Genomic DNA, 17918 nt, shown 5'->3' with positions numbered 1-17918 from the left:
GTCCGAAAAAAAGTTGGTTCTAATTTTTACCCTATACAATTTAGGGACAGCTATAAATCAATTTCAAAAAAGTGTGGAAAGGGATATACTTGAGTTAGCTTCTTGTAAAAGATCAGGTAAACGGAATCTTAAAAAATCTGAAAGATTGTCACTAGAGTCTCTTCAGGCAAATCATGACATTGTTATAAGAAACTCCAATAAGGGAGGGGACATTGTCATACTTAACAAACATGATTACTTTGGAGAGGCTCTACGGCAATTAAGTGACACTTAAACGTACAGACCTTTAAATGGCCATCCTACCATATTTAAAAGACAGCTACTATCTCTGTTGGATGAAGGTGTAGATTTAGGTGTGTTTAAAACTGGCGATATACAACATCTTGTACCTAAATTCCCAATAGTACCCTTGTTTCACTATTTGCAGAAGGTACATAAAAATCCAAGCCAGCCACCTGATAGGCCAATAGTATCTGGCATTGGTTCATTATTTGAGCCACTATCGGAGTGGCTGGACTCGATCCTTTAGTCAATAGTAAGGAATCTCTATAGCTATCTGAGAGATTCTGCACATTTGCTTGATATTTTGAAAAACGTTTAATGGCAAAGAGGTTTTTCTTGGATAGTTGTCGATATTGCATCTCTCTACACATCCATTCCTCATGCTTTTGGATTGAGGGCAGTCAGATATTTTCTTCATAAGTTCACACTGTATGTCAATGATATCAAAGTGTATATTTGTTCAATACTTTACTTTCTTTTAACCCATACTTTCTAATGTTTAATGAGATTTATTATCTCCAATGTTGTGGCACAGCAATGGGGGCAACATATGCCCCCTCATTTGACAATTTATATGTAGGTTTTTGGGAATCACAGTATATTTACAATAATGAACATTATCAGTTTACCAAGAATATTAAGTTCTACAAGAGATTCGTCGACTATCTTATTTTGATTGTTGATGGAACTTTTGAAGATAATGATTTTGAGTTTCTTTCCTTTTTAAATAGCAATGAAATGAGTCTCAGGTTTATAGGTGGATATAGCCAGTTAAGAACTGACTTTTTGGATGTGACACTTGAGGGAGATGTGGAGAATGGAAGAATTTCATCAAGAACTTATAGGAAATGCTCTGCGGGCAACACGATTTTGCACGCAAGCTCGTGTCATCCGCCTCACCTCATACGTGTCATACCAAGGGGTCAGTTCATTAGGTTAAGGCGTAATGCAAATGACAGTGACAACTATCTTAAACAAGCTAATCAATTAGTTGAAAGACTAATACTTAGAGGTTATGATAAGGATAAGTTGGAAGAAACTAAAATACAAGTGAGTACTATTCAAATCAATACAGGGAAGATTAGAAAATCTGACACTTCTTTCAAAGACAGCATAGTATTCACTACAGAATACACAACTCAGTTTTCCCCAAATTGTATCAATTTTGAAAAGAAATGTGCCCATTTTAGCTGCCGATAATGTTCTACATAGTCAGATTAACAAATGTAAATTTGTTTAAACCCCCCCCCCCCCCACAGATATTAGCATTAAGATTGGCCCCTAGTATGGTCCCGAGTGGGACTTTAACTGGGGGTGGTAACTGGCTTCAGAGAAAGGAGAATTTTAGGTGTGGAGCTAGAACATGTCTTACATGTGATATGATAGAAGTAACTAGGCAGTTCAAATCAACAGTGGAGAATAATGAATATGAGATTTCTTTTTACACCAATTGCAAGACCCGCTTTGCCACATTTACCTCCTGGAATGCAATGTTTGTCATATGCAGTACATTGAAAAGACAACGAGGGAGGTAAATGTGAGAATTAGGGAACATGTTAGGGAACGTAAATTATTGCCACCAAACATCAGTGGAAATACTTTATATTAAACACTTCACTAGTAACAAAGTATTGGAGAAGCAGCGCTATTTATTTTATACCTTAATAGCTATGGCGCCCTCTAATGTCCAGGATTATAAACAATATGTCACAATCTCAAGCTTAAAAATTATTCCCACCCACCATCAGTGGAAATAAATTATATTAAATACCTCAAAAGGAAGAAAGTATTGAAGATGGCAGCGCTATGTATTATATAACAATAGCTATGGCACCTACTGAAATTAATACATGTAGGAAAACCAAGGACTGTATTTGCAAGAATAAGGTATATAAAAAGGAGACTATCTTTAATAAATGGAATTTCCAATAGAAGCAATTCGGCTTCTTAGCAAGTCTGTATCCACAGAAAACATTGCTCCGATCTCTCGGAGAAGAAAGGGGACGTAGTCATCTGACTGGCTCAGAGAGAGACGAAAATGGCACTTCTTCACCCAGCATATGAAGGAGTACAAAGGCACAGTACAGAAAAAAAGTGTGCAACTAATTTTAATTGCGCACTTCATTTAAACATAGAAAAATGTCACAAACAGTACCCCTGAAACAAAGAAAAACTTTAGCGCCTCAATTGTCTGCCATCACCCCTTTATGAGAAAACATTGTGCCGCTCTTACATCTCACAATGTGGAAAATAAGGGAGCGCACTATTACACATCAGAAACCTCTGAGTACCGTTATAGGGATGAGAAAAAAAAAAACTTATACATCTCACAATGTGCCTGCCATCACCTAAACATAAGCAGAAATGATAATTAGAGGGATCAATTAATCCTAATGATCCCCTAACACATGAGCCATAACATAATCAGGGAATACTTTAACCCATAAGGTATTAACCCCTAGTCTCTATTAATCACTGAGTGCCTGCATCCTGCCTAGAATATCCTGCCCTAGGATATATATGTCCCAGATATAATGCAGTAAAAAAGCTTTCAGCAGTGCATGTCCCCCAAACATAAAAGACCAAGCACTTATCTGCATCTAGCTGTCCAGTAGGAGGACAGCTTACACAGCATGAGAGGACACATACTCCACACAGAGACCTGTAGAAAGAGAAAGGACAGAGCAAACCTACTCTGGATTTCTATACCATGGGCAGCAAATATGTTAGGAAAATGCAGCAAGGCCCACCTTACAAGTTCCTAACTGCTTTAAAGCCACCACTGCCCTTACTGAAGAAACTAATGTGGAGTACAGCTAGACCCAATCCTTGAAAAAGGGGAAGGAACAGAGTAACCTACTCTGTTATAAAATAATAAAATCTTGATTGAAGTGAAAAAAATCCAATTACTTTAGACACCAAAATTTCACCTCCTCCTTGCACTGAAGGCAAAGAGAACAACTGGGGATTGTGGGAAGGGAAGTGATACTTAATAGTTTGACTGTGGTGCTCTTTGCCTCCTCCTGCTGGCCAGGAGTGATATTCCCAACAGTAATTGATGATTCTGTGGACTCACCATATCTTAGGAAAGAAATATAGTTTAGCTGCCTCAGCACAGTCCAGGAACAAAGAAAAGTGAAAACACATGTGAGTATTGATATGTTATCTCCTTTGATTGTGGCCAGTTAGGGCTAGCTGTAAAGGAGTTTGTTCACTCTCTAAGAAATCACTGTGTATTATGTAACCAACAAGTGTGGTTACAAGCACTCGTTGCATGTTATATTGAGGGACCATGAGTACACGGCTGATGAGCAACAATCAGTTATTCTTTGTTTAAATATAAAATTCAGTAGCTACAGGTGACACAGACAGTAATGCCACAATAATGTCAGCCTTATATAGAGACCAATTAGAGCAGAAGCATTACTTATTGCTATAAATAGTATTACACAATGTCTTACTCACTCATGGAATTAGATCTGATTATTGATATCCAGCAAAATGCTCTGGGCAGGACAGCTGTGTGTGTTTCACCTTCACTGGCTTGTTGCCAAATCCCACTGCTAGCTCCACCCACTTTTTTATACAGAATGTCGGATATCATATCTGCCAAACTGCAGCATACTTAAAGGGAAAGATCAAACATTCTGAGCTAGATTACAAGTTACGCACACATTTACCCTTTTTATATATACTATATTTATTTGTGCCTAACTTGGCATTACCAAAGCATGTAAATGTGCGCTGGTATTACAAGTAAGGCACAATGCAAAAGCGAGCTAGCGTTTGCATTACCAGAAGCTAATCGCTCACAGGAGTGCGCTTCCATGGGCTCCAATGGAAGCCTTGTTTTCATGCCAGGAGCTGCACACAAACACCTCGCACATCACAGGGGGCAACTTGCGGAGCGTTGGGCAGCAATAAAAAATATATATGTATATGCTTATATACATATATATGTGTTTATATACTGTATGTATATAGCTTGCATTCACATTAACACTTGTAATGGCTGGTTATTTAACGTGCGCTAGTAAAGGGGAAGATTTGCATCTTTACAGGAGCATGTTAAGAAAGCGCCTCACTTGTAATCTAGCCCAAAATGTTTAATCATGTCATTGAAAATAATTTGCAAAGTACTTTAATTTTTTATTTTTTTTTCCTATTTCCACAAGAGGTTGAAATTCATTGTTGTTCCGTAAAAAGGATGTATAAACTATATTATGTAAACCCCTCTGATGGTGTTTCTATGCTATATAATATTAGCTGCAACATCCCATCAGAGGGGTTTACATAATATAGTTTATACATTGAAGGCTAATAAGCTACACACATTGGGGAATGATGTATCTGATTATTGTAATGAATGTTAATAAATCTAATATGAATATTTACTTGCAACAAATCTGTTTGGGATATGAAGGGTTAAGCAGATTAATTCTAGTTGACAACAGCTGGGTTTAGGGGTGTTACTATACCACTGTGTTTTCATTGGTCATGTGTAGTATATAGGTGGAAGCTCTCAGTCAGGTGTTAGATGTCTGAGGAAACAGCGTGCAAGCTGAGAAACTAGTTGCACTTTTAATTACATAGTGGATACTTATTGTACACTGTGTTTTAACCTTGTTTTTATTAAAAGTGAGTTTTAATATATATCAGTTGACTGAGAGCCTGTTCTTTCCTGGTGGGAGACAACACCCCTGACGGAGGTGTGTGAGAGCCTAAGAACAGTGAGCTGGTGAGTGAGTAGGTGTTACTAAGCACAAGAGGCGCCCTTCTTTGTTTTGTTTTACCATCACAGACTTCCATTTGACTTTCTTCTGGGAAGGAGCTGCCGTGATTCAAGGTTAAAGACACCAACAAACCTGACTGGAATTTCCATCATCAGAGACTGTTCAATCCATGGACTGATAAGTTATAGCATAGTATATGCACCAGTTATTGTGTAATTCATACCATTGTATTATATAATATTACTCTCATCAATTGTTACTCTGTGTTTTTTCCCTACCTTTTTTAGTCTACTCTTGCGCCCCCTACAGTGGTGACAAGGAATTGTCACCAGTTTGTTTTTGTTCCGTAAAAAGCCTAACAGTGGTTAGTTGATTGATCGCTGTAGCAGCTCATTCAAATCTGTCTTTAATTGGCTAAAGCAGTGGACATAAAACTAAGAAGGTTTGTGTAAAAAAAAAAAAAAAACTAAACAAAAAACAATTAATAAAAAATAAAACTTACGGGACTCCAAAGTCAAAATTAAAGGGACATGAAACATGAAACTTTCCATCACAATTTAGATAGAACATACATAAATTTCCAATTTACTGTTATTAAATTTGATTAAATCTCTTGGTATCTTTTGCATCTTTTACTGAAGGAGCAGCAATGTACATATGGGCTAGCTGAACACATCAGATGAGCTAATGACAACAGACATATTATATGTGAAGCCACCAATCAGCAGCTGGCTCTCAGTAATCCAATGCCGCTCCTGAGCTTACCTAAGTATGTTATACAACAAAGAATAAAAAGAGAACAAAGCAGATTAGAAAATGTAAGTCAATTGGAACATTTTTTAAAAATGCATACAGTTTTAGGAGAATTTCCCATTTACTACCGTATAACAAATTGAAAGTAAACTGTTTTTGTTTGAGCTCTAACACGATGAGCGCAAGTTAGAATATCGCTTGTGTGATAACCTATTCCCTCATAGAAGTCAATAGTGAAAAAAAGTGGAAAAAACACTCCACCCTCGTGCAAACCCAAGTGCATATTCTCATGTGCGACATGAAAATATGAATATTTCACATATTTCTACATATATCTGATGGTATTTTGGTACAATATATATATATATATATATATATATATATACACACTGTATATACATATGATTATATATAGGTATAGATATATACACACACACATATACATATATATACACACAAACATATCCATCTTTAGACGTGTTTGTTTGTCTATATTAAAGCCCTTTGCCTGCCTTTTTTTTTCTAGCACCTGAGACCTCATACATTTGAGCTCTTACAACTTTTTTGTACAATATTTTTTTGAATATGCTCTATTAGATGGTGTTATTATTAGTGTAACTGTACTTTGTAATGTATTTGATGTGTTTTGTGACACTTTTGTTTTGCGAAACAGTTAACCAGAGCTCTAAAGTTGCTGTAATTATTCTACCGTTAAACGCAATTGCGCTTAAGGTAACACGTTTACTTTTAACTTGTAATACCAGTAGTAGGCCCAACAAGAGCAAAACCCTGCGATAAACCCATCGCTCGCACACAAACGTTTGCGCTCCACTCATAATCTGGCCCTATATGTAATGCAGAAATACTGCAAGTTGAACGTTGGCGTACAAGTCAGTTCAATAGCTAGCAGCTGTGGTATACCAACAAATTGCGATGATCGGTTGGTAGATGCAGATAAACAGGGACACGAGCCAGAGGTCATAAAAGAATGGCAGTCCTATCAACAAGAAGTACAATTAGTCTGAAATCCAAGAATCATTTATGGTTCAACCCAGGGTCAGTCAGTATAAAGCAGGAGAAATAAAGGCAAACATCCAGGAGGCAAAGGGAAGAGCCATAAATACACACATGAATATCAAAGTCTAGGTAATCAACAGAGAAATAAACACACCTATTTATTTAAAAGGCCATTATAGTAGCAAAATTAAAAGGACACTCAAGTCAAAATGAAACTTTCATGATTCCGATAGAGCAAGTCATTTTAAACAACTTCCGAATTTATTTTTATTAACAAAATGCGCACTTTTAATATTTACATCAACTCCTACTGAGCATGTGCAAGAATTCACAGAATATACATATATGCATTTTTGATTGGCTGATGGCTGTCACATGACACAGGGGGAGTGGGAATAGACATTTTGAAATTTGTGAGAAAAAAAATCTACTTATTTGATGTTCAGACTACGCACTACTGTGTTGTTGTCGTGACAGTTGTCTTTTTATTATGTATTTTTTGACTATGAAAATCTACTGTATTTACTGGTCCTTTAAATGTTCTATTTTCTTACAGAATGTACTTTTTAAACTAGTGACCCTGTAATGCTATGTGTTCAACCCCTGTAAAAGGTATGTGCAGAACCTAATTGGATCGGAATAACTTAAGAATTAATTTTTTGATGGGCAGGCAAGTTTTATATGTGTGTTGTGATGTAAGAGGGGGAGGGGATGAATGGGTATATAAAAAGGGATGCAGACAGGAAGTTATCCTCTTACCTTGTTTTGCTGACTTCCTTCCTATCCTCCTTTTTGTTTCAGGTTTTGTTTTTCAGGTATCTTCAGATGGAGTGGTGAGACAATCAGTCGTGTGATTTCAAGGATGGCATTTCTTGGCTCGGCTAGCTTTATCCATTCAGACAGGGGGCTGAATAATCATTCAGACCTTTGGAAGTCCTAAGTGCTCTAATTGGTAGAATGGAGCTTCCCTTTGACCCTCACAGTCTTTTGGCTGACAGTCCGTTGCCTAGTGGGTTCGGAAGCTCCTCAACCACAGGGTTTCTGTTGTCAAGGTGGCGGCACCTTTCACTAGACGGTAAGGGGTGAGGCCAAATAACAATTGAAGGAGGTCAGCTCAACAATAGAAGGGAGCGACAGGTGGCGCAATTTATCTCTCCAGTTCAGAGGCTGGAGTTATGGAGGCCCCTGCTCGATCTTCCTTAGTTGGGTTGACCTTACGAAGGGGGAACCCCCTTCCTCTAGGGCATCCTCTTCGCTTCTAGAGGGGTTGTTAGGACAGTCAATCCGTCTTGCTAGCCAGCTCCTTGTTCTGGAGTTAATTTTACTTGCCATTATATTACTGTTTTTAATAAGTGTTAACCCCTCCGCTTTGCTACGACGTAGTAAGGGAGGGGTTATTATACCCAAATAAAGGTGTGTGTCTGCTTATTTGTAGTACAATTTGCTTAAAGGGACATTGTACACTAGATTTATCTTTGCATAAATGTTTTGTATATCATTGGAATGGTTGTTAGACCTAGCACATAACACGTGTATATCCTTAGAAAGTAAAGTGATAAAGCCCTACGTGTAAAAGCATTATTAGATCTACATGTTAGCGATATCCCTCTTGAAATTAAAAAATATACTACAATCTTAAATGTAATTTATGCTTGCCAAAAGTTTTGTGAGAGAATTGATACTAACTATCGGATCTCCGATTTTATTACATTAATAGGCTCCCTGCAGTTTACCGAAGCTTTGGGTTCTAAAGTTTTCATTAAATGCAAGACACATGGCTTAAAATTTCTTACTCAGCTTATAAATAGACAGGACAAATAAATTAGATCTTTTAAAGAACTCCAAAACGAATTTGAGTTAATGAATAAAGATTATTTTGCATTCCTTCAAGTAAGGCATTGTATTAGGGAGATAATCATAAAATATGGTTGGAATTGGCAATGGACTAAGTTATTTATTTATAAAATATTTTACCAGGAAGGATACATTGAGATTTCTCTCGTTTTCAAGTATGTCTTGGGTCCACAAAACATTGCATTAATACAATAGGGTACAATAAAATTCAAAAACAATAATACACAATATATGCAAAAAAATTACATAGAACAGGTAAGTTAGAAGAATGTTTTAGAAGATGTAAAAGTGGGAACTTTACAACAAGAAAAAAAAAACAGAAAATATGTCCCAATACATATCAAGCTTGAAAAATACATCCATACCACTCTCTTATAGAAAGTAAATTTAGTCCAAAACTTTAAGACAGTATTATCACACTAATAAATGCCATGTCTACTAGATGTATATATATATATATATATATATATATACACACATACAGTGGGACCTCGGTTTACGAATTTAATTCGTTCTCCGGGACGTTTCGTATTGCGAAAAATTCGTAAACCGAAACACGGTTTCCCATAGGAATGCATTGAAAACCAATTAATGCGTTCCGGAGGTGAGAAAAAAGTCAAATAAAGGCTCCAAAACCTGCTGCAAAAGGCTCCAAAACCTGCTGCAATTGGCTCCAATGGCTCCAAAAGGCTCCACAACTTGCTGCAAATGGCTCCAAAAGGCTCAACAACTTGCTGCAAATGGCTCCAAAAGGCTCAACAACTTGCTGCAAATGGCTCCAAAACCTCTCCAACACCTCCACACTGCTACCCACACTTCAGTATGCAGGGGCAAACCGGGACACTTGTTTCGTATTGCGAAAAAAATTCGTAAACCGAGGGGCAAACCGGGACACTTGTTTCGTATTGCGAAAAAAATTCGTAAACCGAGGCATTTTTTTTAAAGAATTTTCATTTGTAAACCGAAATTTCGTTTACCGAGTCGTTCGTTAACCAAGGTCCCACTGTATATATATATATATATATATATATATATATATATATAAGTAAAGGCTTTAACCAGGCAGAATAATAAGATCACCAGTAAGGGTATAATTTCTGGTGAAAGTTATAAGAGTATGTCTGACGTGTAGAACATAAGCTGTATGATATATAGGATTAAGAGTAATAGAAAGGACTTGTGTGTTGAAGGTATGTGTGGCAGGGACATAATAACGAAACCTGAGTGAAGATAAGGACGGTCCCCATATTACTGTGGAAATCATATAGTAATTTGTCTATTCTAAGTAAGTTGGAGTAAAATGGGGGTTAGTATGATGGTTTTATTTGGGGGAAGGGAAGTTCAGCGGGCAAGAGCCGCTCTAAGTGAGAGAGGGGGGAAGGGGGCGGAGTCTATTAGGGTAAGAATCTGGAGGGGCTTTTTGGTCTCTAGGTATAACTTCCTGAAGAAATTACGCATAGGGGGATAAGCCAATATATAGTGTGTGATACTTAGTGTGGATACTCAGTCAAGTGTAGAACAAATAATGTTTATATAAATAGGATAGTGTGCAAAATATGTTACTTATTGTAAATGTTTAAGTATATGCAGTCTAAACATTATTGAGGTTATATGGGACTATTAAAAGTGGGAACTTTAATATCTCTAAATGGTTTAAAACTATCCTAGAAATAGGAGAAAATAATCTGACATTGATCGCCAAAAGATGGCAGTCAAAAGGGTTCACTTAAGTAAATGAAAATACAATTAAGTCCTTTATTTTAAGTGCTGGAAAGGCCATATCCTCTAGAAATATAAAAGAATCACATCTGAATATAATTTATAGAACATATTTGACGCCAGCACTTATGAATAAGTGGAAAATAATTCCAAATTAAATTGTCCTAAGTGTTCTAATACACAAGCAGACCTGGAGCACATTTTTTGGCATTGTATGGAAATCAAGGTTTTGGAATAAAATAATATATTGGATAAAAATAAATTCTGGGTTGTAATATTGTTCTAGACCAATATAATTTCTTGTTCCTACTTTTCTTATGATAAAGGCTCTATAGATATAGTTTTGATCAATATTGTAATCCTTCTTGCTAGAAATTAAATTCTTAAAGTAATGGTCAATTTCGATGAATTAGTGCCCGTTTTTAATAATCCTATTAAAAACAAGGGCACTTTAATTCATCAAAATTGAGATTTCCCTTGTTTTCTTCAAAAACTTACCTGCTAATCTGACAGCCGCTGCAGCGCTTCCTCCACCCGTCGCAAGCTCTCTTTGTGGGTCCAAAATGACGAATCCGGCTTCCTCCAACCACAGTGTTGCCTCAGGCCATGATTCCCCCGGGGGGGGGGGGGGGGGGGAAACGTGATTGGAGGAAGCCGGATTAGTCATTTCTGACGTATGAAGAGGCTTCCGACGGCCGGGGGAATCACTGGAGCAGCTGTCAGGATTAAAAGTTAAGTGAAATATCAATTTTGATGAATTAAAATGCCCTTGTTTTTAATAGGATTATTAAAAAACGGGCACTAATTAATCGAAATTTACTTTCACTTTAATACAGGGCTCAACAAGCTGGGGAACCAGGGAGTCAATGGCTCCTAAAATTTTACTCCTGGCTCCTAACTTTTTGGGTTATTCTCCATATATCTATATAGAAATACCACTGTATGGAATTACTCTCCCTGGTTTATAACCAAATGATACTTAACCCCTTAATGACAACTGACGTACCAGGTACGTCCTGCAAAAACTGACAGTTAGTGACAATGGACGTACCTGGTACATCAGTTGTCTAAGAGAGTGCTGGAAGCGATCGCAATCGCTTCCAGCAGCTCTCAGGGTATTGCAGTGATGCCTCGATATTGAGGCATCCTGCAATACCCTTTAAAAAGCATCCGATGCAGAGAGAGCCACTCTGTGGCCCTCTCTGCACCGGTAGCGATGGTGCCGTTCGTTGGTGGGAGCTTACAAGGGAGGCGGGTGGGCGGCCCATCGCTCCCCGGCATCCGGTTCCTACAAATGCTTTGTGCACGCCGGATGCTGGGAGCGTGCGGAGGGGGGCCTGCGGGGGCGCGCGTGCGTGCATGTGTGTGTGTGCGCGCGCGCGCAGCAACCACTGCCACCAATGATTAGTGTTAAGAGAGAGGGGGGCAGAAAACATTTTTTTAAAAAAAAAATAATAATAGGATCTGCTAGGGTAGGGGGATGGGGTTATTGGGGGGGGCAGCTACACTACAGAAAACGATGGCAGGGGTCATCACAGATGAATAATTAAAAAAAATAATAATAAATAAAAAACACCTTTTATTTTAGTACTGGCAGACTTTCTGCCAGTACTTAAGATGGCGGGGACAATTGTGGGGTGGGGGAGGGAAGAGAGCTGTTTGGGAGGGATCAGGGGGTGGGATGTGTCAGGTGGAAGGCTGATCTCTACACTAAAGCTAAAATTAACCCTGCAAGCTCTCTACAAGCTACCTAATTAACCCCTTAACTGCTGGGCATAATACAAGTGTGGTGCGCAGCAGCATTTAGTGGCCTCCTAATTGCCAAAAAGCAACGCCAAAGCCATATATGTCTGCTATTTCTGAACAAAGGAGATCCCAGAGAAGCATTTACAACCATTTGTGACATAATTGCACAAGCTGTTTGTAAATAATTTCAGTGAGAAACCTAAAATTGTGAAAAATTTAACTTTTTTTTTTATTTGCTCGCATTTGGCGGTGAAATGGTGGCATGAAATGTACCAAAATGGGCCTAGATCAATACTTTGGGTTGTCTACTACACTACACTAAAATTAACCCTTCAAGGTCTCTACAAGCTCCCTAATTAACCCCTTCACTGCTGGGCATAATACACGTGTGGTGCACAGCGGCATTTAGTGGCCTTCTAATTACCAAAAAGCAATGCCAAAGCCATATATGTCTGCTATTTCTGAACAAAGAGGATCCCAGAGAAGCATTTACAACCATATGTGCCATAATTGCACAAACTGTTTGTAAATAATTTCAGTGAGAAACCTAAAGTTTGTGACAAAATTTGTGAAAAAGTGAACGATTTTTTTTTTATTTGCTCGCATTTGGCAGTGAAATGGTGGCATGAAATATACCAAAATGGGCATAAATCAATACTTTGGGTTGTCTTCTAAAAAAAAATATATACATGTCAATGGATATTCAGGGATTCCTGAAAGATATTAGTGTTCCAATGTAACTAGCGCTAATTTTGAAAAAAAGTGGTTTGGAAATAGCAAAGTGCTACTTGTATTTATTGCCCTATAACTTGCAAAAAAAGCAAAGATCATGTAAACATTGGGTATTTCTAAACTCAGGACAAAATTTAGAAACTATTTAGCATGGGTGTTTTTTGGTGGTCGTAGATGTGTAACAGATTTTTGGGGTCAAAGTTAGAAAAAGTGTGTTTTTTCAATTGTTTCCTCATATTTTATAATTTTTTTTATAGTAAATTATAAGATATGATGAAAATAATGTTATCTTTAGAAAGTCCATTTAATGGCGAGAAAAATGGTATATAATATGTGTTGGTACAGTAAATGAGTAAGAGGAAACTTACAGCTAAACACAAACATCGCAGAAATGTAAAAATAGCCATTGTCATTAAGGGTAAAAAAATTGAAAAATGGTCCGGTCATTAAGGGGTTAAAGGGACATGAAACCCAAAATCTTTCTTTCATGATTCAGATAGAGAATGCAATTTTAAACAACTTAACAATTTACTTCTATTGTTTAATTTGCTTCCTTCTCTTGTTATCCTTTGCTGAAAGGTTTATCTAGGAAAGCTCAGGAGCAGCAAAGCTAGATGCTGATTGGTGGATGCATATATATACTGATTGTCATTGGCTCACCCATTTGTTCAGTTAGAAACCAGTAGGTCATTGCTGCTCCTTCAACAAATGATACTAAGAGAATGAAACAAATTAGATAATAGAAGTAAATTAGAAAGTTGTTTTTAAGTGTATCCTCTATCTGAATCATGAAAGAAATGGTTTGGGTTTCATGTCCCTTTAAGCAATATGAAGAGAAACCTGTGACAGAAAGACAAGTAAGGAAATGCATTGCAAAATGGGATAAGTATTTGCAGTCAAGAAAGGAACATTCAATAACAAATTATACACCCATATAAGAAAATAGCATGGATTAGTCAACTCTACAATTTAGAATAAATTCTAATGTATGGACCTGAAGAGGACGGGGACCGCTGAGTGGGAGGGGTGGATGATTACTTTATCAATATGGCATATGTACATATAGATTTTTTTTTTTTTCTTCAAGCAGATTTAGTTTGATGGAAAATTTTTTTTATATATATATATATATATATATATATACGTACACATACAGTCATACACACACACTAGGCATTTGTATACATATATAAATATTTTAACCTTTTTACCCTGTTATGCCGTTCTATACCGTCATAATTACACTGGGCTTTAGTGCCATTCTGAAGAAATAGAACGTCATAACCGTTGGCTGTCTTAAAACCAACGGCGCTTCCATGATGTGATCGCGGTCTGGAGGGCGTGCCCTAGCATCACAGGGACGCCCCCCTGACCGGATCCCATCATTGAAATCTCACAATCGCAGGATTTCAATTTGTTTACATCGGAACGTTGTTCAGATGTAGACAAATTAAACCGGTCACCAAAGGGTTAAAGAGTTAATGTGGAAGAAACATAATTACATTTTGTTTTAGTGTCGAATTTTGTTTTGCTTAAAGAAGTGGAACATATAATGTAGATGTTATTATGGATCTGATCTAATGTATCTCATCTATAATAATAGAAGTGTGGTGAACTGAGTGCTGTAGTATCCTAATGCTCTCCTCCAAATGGTCCCCTAGCGGACTGGGTAAAACAGAGTAAATAGGTAACGAAGGGAGCGCTAAAAGCTTAATAGGAGATGGGATAATGTAGCAAAACTATAGCTGCAGTTTAAAATATAATTTAATTAAAATTTAATACAACAATCTAATAGAAGTAAAATTACATAAGGTGGTAACATGGATCCATGATACATAAAAAAGAGACTTAAAAACAATAATGTCTAACTAAACAGTAACGAACTTGATAAGCCGACCTGGAAATCTGACAAAAAATTACAAACAATATAGCAGCATGAAAAATACAGTGATATTAGTAGTGGCAAAATACAAAATAAAAAATAATGCGCAAATGGTGTCCAAAAATAGTGTATAAATCAATACCAAAAATGTGGTACACAGATGATCCAAAAGGGATAAAAAACAAAACTTGGAAACAAAAGCAGAACTAAAATTGTGTGCCCACGGAGATAGTCAAATCCTCAATATGAAAGGAATTCCAGAAAATTTCAAGTGATAATCCATAAAAGAAAGTTGATACAAATAGCTGTGGGTGGAGCCGTATAAAATATCAAACGTGTATCCAAATAGTCACTTGTGATAAAGTTATAAAACTATGAAAACAATATTGTCAATGAAAAAATACTCTCAGTGAAAAAATATACTCTCAGTGAAAAAATAATAACGTTTTAACCATGTGGAGATTCTGTAACCTGTTAATAAAAACAAACAAACAATGGTGCAATAAAGTTTTTACACTTTAAAGAAAATAGGAGATTAGCTTACCAGTATGTCTGTGTCTACGCGTTTCGGCCTATAACAAGGCCTTTCTCAAGACTATACTGTATGTGGGTCAACTGGAAGCTAATATAGGGTGCCTGATGCTGTGATTGGTTATCAGTTTGGCGCCAAAATCATGGTGGAAAACCTCTTCCTGTCATTACTAGTGAATCATGGGTAATGGTTCACATAATCTTATGTTTCTTTCAAATTCTTCTTGTTCACATATAAGTGATCTATAGCAATCGTTATCGGTTGTTTGTAACCACTTATTTGTGTGAATTTAATCTTAAAAACTATTAAAAACTTTATTATATTCATTTAACCGATATTTCCAAATACTGCTTATTCACTTCCTGTTTAGGTTTATATCTCATTTCCGGTATCGGGCATGACGTCTTCATGAATTATTTGTGTTTACTTAAATGTTAATAGTTATTCTTCTGTCAGTATTTTTGATCTCAGATGGTGTCTCACAACCTTTACGTCTAACTAATATTACCGGGTCTTGCATAACCACTTTCTGTTTGCGTTTTAGGTCTCATTTCCGGTATCGGGCATGGCGTTTTTTACGTCATTTCCGGTTTCGGAACGGTCGTTATCCATCTGTCAATTTTAGTGGTGTCGGGTGGTGTTGGTGGCATATGATACATGATTCTACATATAAGCAATTTTAACATAGCAGGCTCTTAATAAATACAGGTAGTTGCTGAAGACGTCATGCCCGATACCGGAAATGAGATATAAACCTAAACAGGAAGTGAATAAGCAGTATTTGGAAATATCGGTTACATGAATATAATAAAGTTTCTAATGTATCTCATCAATTGATTATAAATAAAGACTTCAATAAGGGGCGTGTCCAAGCAGCGGCTCTGAGTAGTAGCATGTTTCATGAGCTCTGGAAGAGGAGACAATAATCCGCCAATTATAGCTCAGAATATACAGCACTTATCTACAAAACTAGCGAAATAGTAACCCATCTTCTATACCCTGCTGTGTTTATGACCCCTGGGCTGAAACTGGACAAAAGAGGCCTGCAGTGGCGGCCAAACTTGCAGGCAGTGTCGTCCCCCCGGGTTTCCGGGGTGTTCTACCAGAGCTGGCCATCTACTACTGATAAAGTATCACTTTGGACTCTACACAGCCTTTTTTACCTCATAGAGGGAACGTATACTTTCATACGATATACTCGTATCAGAGAGAAATCAGTTACAAAGGAATACCTCAATGGAGGTCAAGGATCTTCTTTCCGATATGTTGAGCTCCCGCTTTGCCAAGCTAGAAGCTATGATGCAGGCTTTAATTGATAGAGCACCTTCAGAGCGAGAACTACAGCTCCTTATCAATCGGATCAAAGGGACTGATCCTGAAGAATTATCGGCCCAATCACCTATAATAAACATGGTTGGAACAGCGGTGCAGCATAGCGATTCTGACCTAACCTATACAACCTATACATCTGTGAGTGGACAATCCACACAATTACATAATAAGATTGCATCAGTGTCTGTACAACGGCACACTACTGACAACTATATGGTACCTGAATCCGGACCGGGGACAGGAGACAAAGTTGAACACCAACATTCGACACTAAAATCTCCAAGGCGGGAATACTATACTTGTCAATTCAAAATGGAGTCTATCCCACGCTACTACCAGGATCTAGACACTGATATCGACATGTTGCAGGCTCGCTGTGGTGAGTCGGGACCCAGCTCTCTCAGGCAGCACTGTAGCTGCGGGTTAAAATAAATTGCTCCAAAACACCATTCCGGATGGTATACCGGATCCTACACTCCATGAAGGAGCACCCATTATACTGTCTGGCAGCACGCAACACTTTTACCCTACGACATCTTTGAGTGCACACTTGAATATGGGCCATACTAATCGGATGAAAAGACGTGCTGGTGACTTACCGGTAGCCATCTTGGTGGACGTTAAGAGTCGATCCACCCCTACTGTTACATTTTGAAGGGGGTTCTGGAATGAAGATATAGTGTGGCTGGCTCCCTTTTGTGGCCTGCGGCCGGGGTTGCGCTGGGGATCTCAGTAACAAATCATATATTTGTAAGAAAAAGAGCCATATCTTGACAGTGCTTTTCGAGAGGGACCATGAATAGTTTTTGCCTATTAAGAAACATCACCTAGATCCTTGCCCCAGATATAGCACGCAATTTTTCTTATAGAGAGCATAAGCGTAGCTAATTAAAATGTGTAAAACAGTTTGCTAAGGGAGAAGTATTTATGGACTTCCGATTGACTCTGCGAGGCTATATATGCCAATTATTTGTTACTGTGCGAGTTCTGTTATGATGTTGAGATCAGCTCTGGTTTATGCATATATAATATCAGAATTTATATACTGCTTTATATCACAATTATTCTACTTTATCTCAGATGCACACTGTTTTTCTTTGCTTTTAGTCTAATCTTAATATAAGCCCCTGGACATTTACAAAGACAGCAAATAGTGCCCAAGAGTGGCCTGTAACAGCGTTTTTAGGGGCTGAAAAATGAGGACTATCATTGTTTTTGTACATTAAATAATTGCTATTGCTGTCTTTATATGATTTGTACAAATTTAATGTTTCTTTTCCTCAATAAAAAAAATTTAAAAAATAAAATAAAAAAAATCAGTGAAACAGTATTTTTT

The sequence above is a fragment of the Bombina bombina genome, chromosome 1, assembly GCF_027579735.1.
Source record: "Bombina bombina isolate aBomBom1 chromosome 1, aBomBom1.pri, whole genome shotgun sequence".
In the NCBI taxonomy this organism is placed as follows: domain Eukaryota; kingdom Metazoa; phylum Chordata; class Amphibia; order Anura; family Bombinatoridae; genus Bombina; species Bombina bombina.
This window is presented reverse-complemented; position numbering follows the sequence as displayed.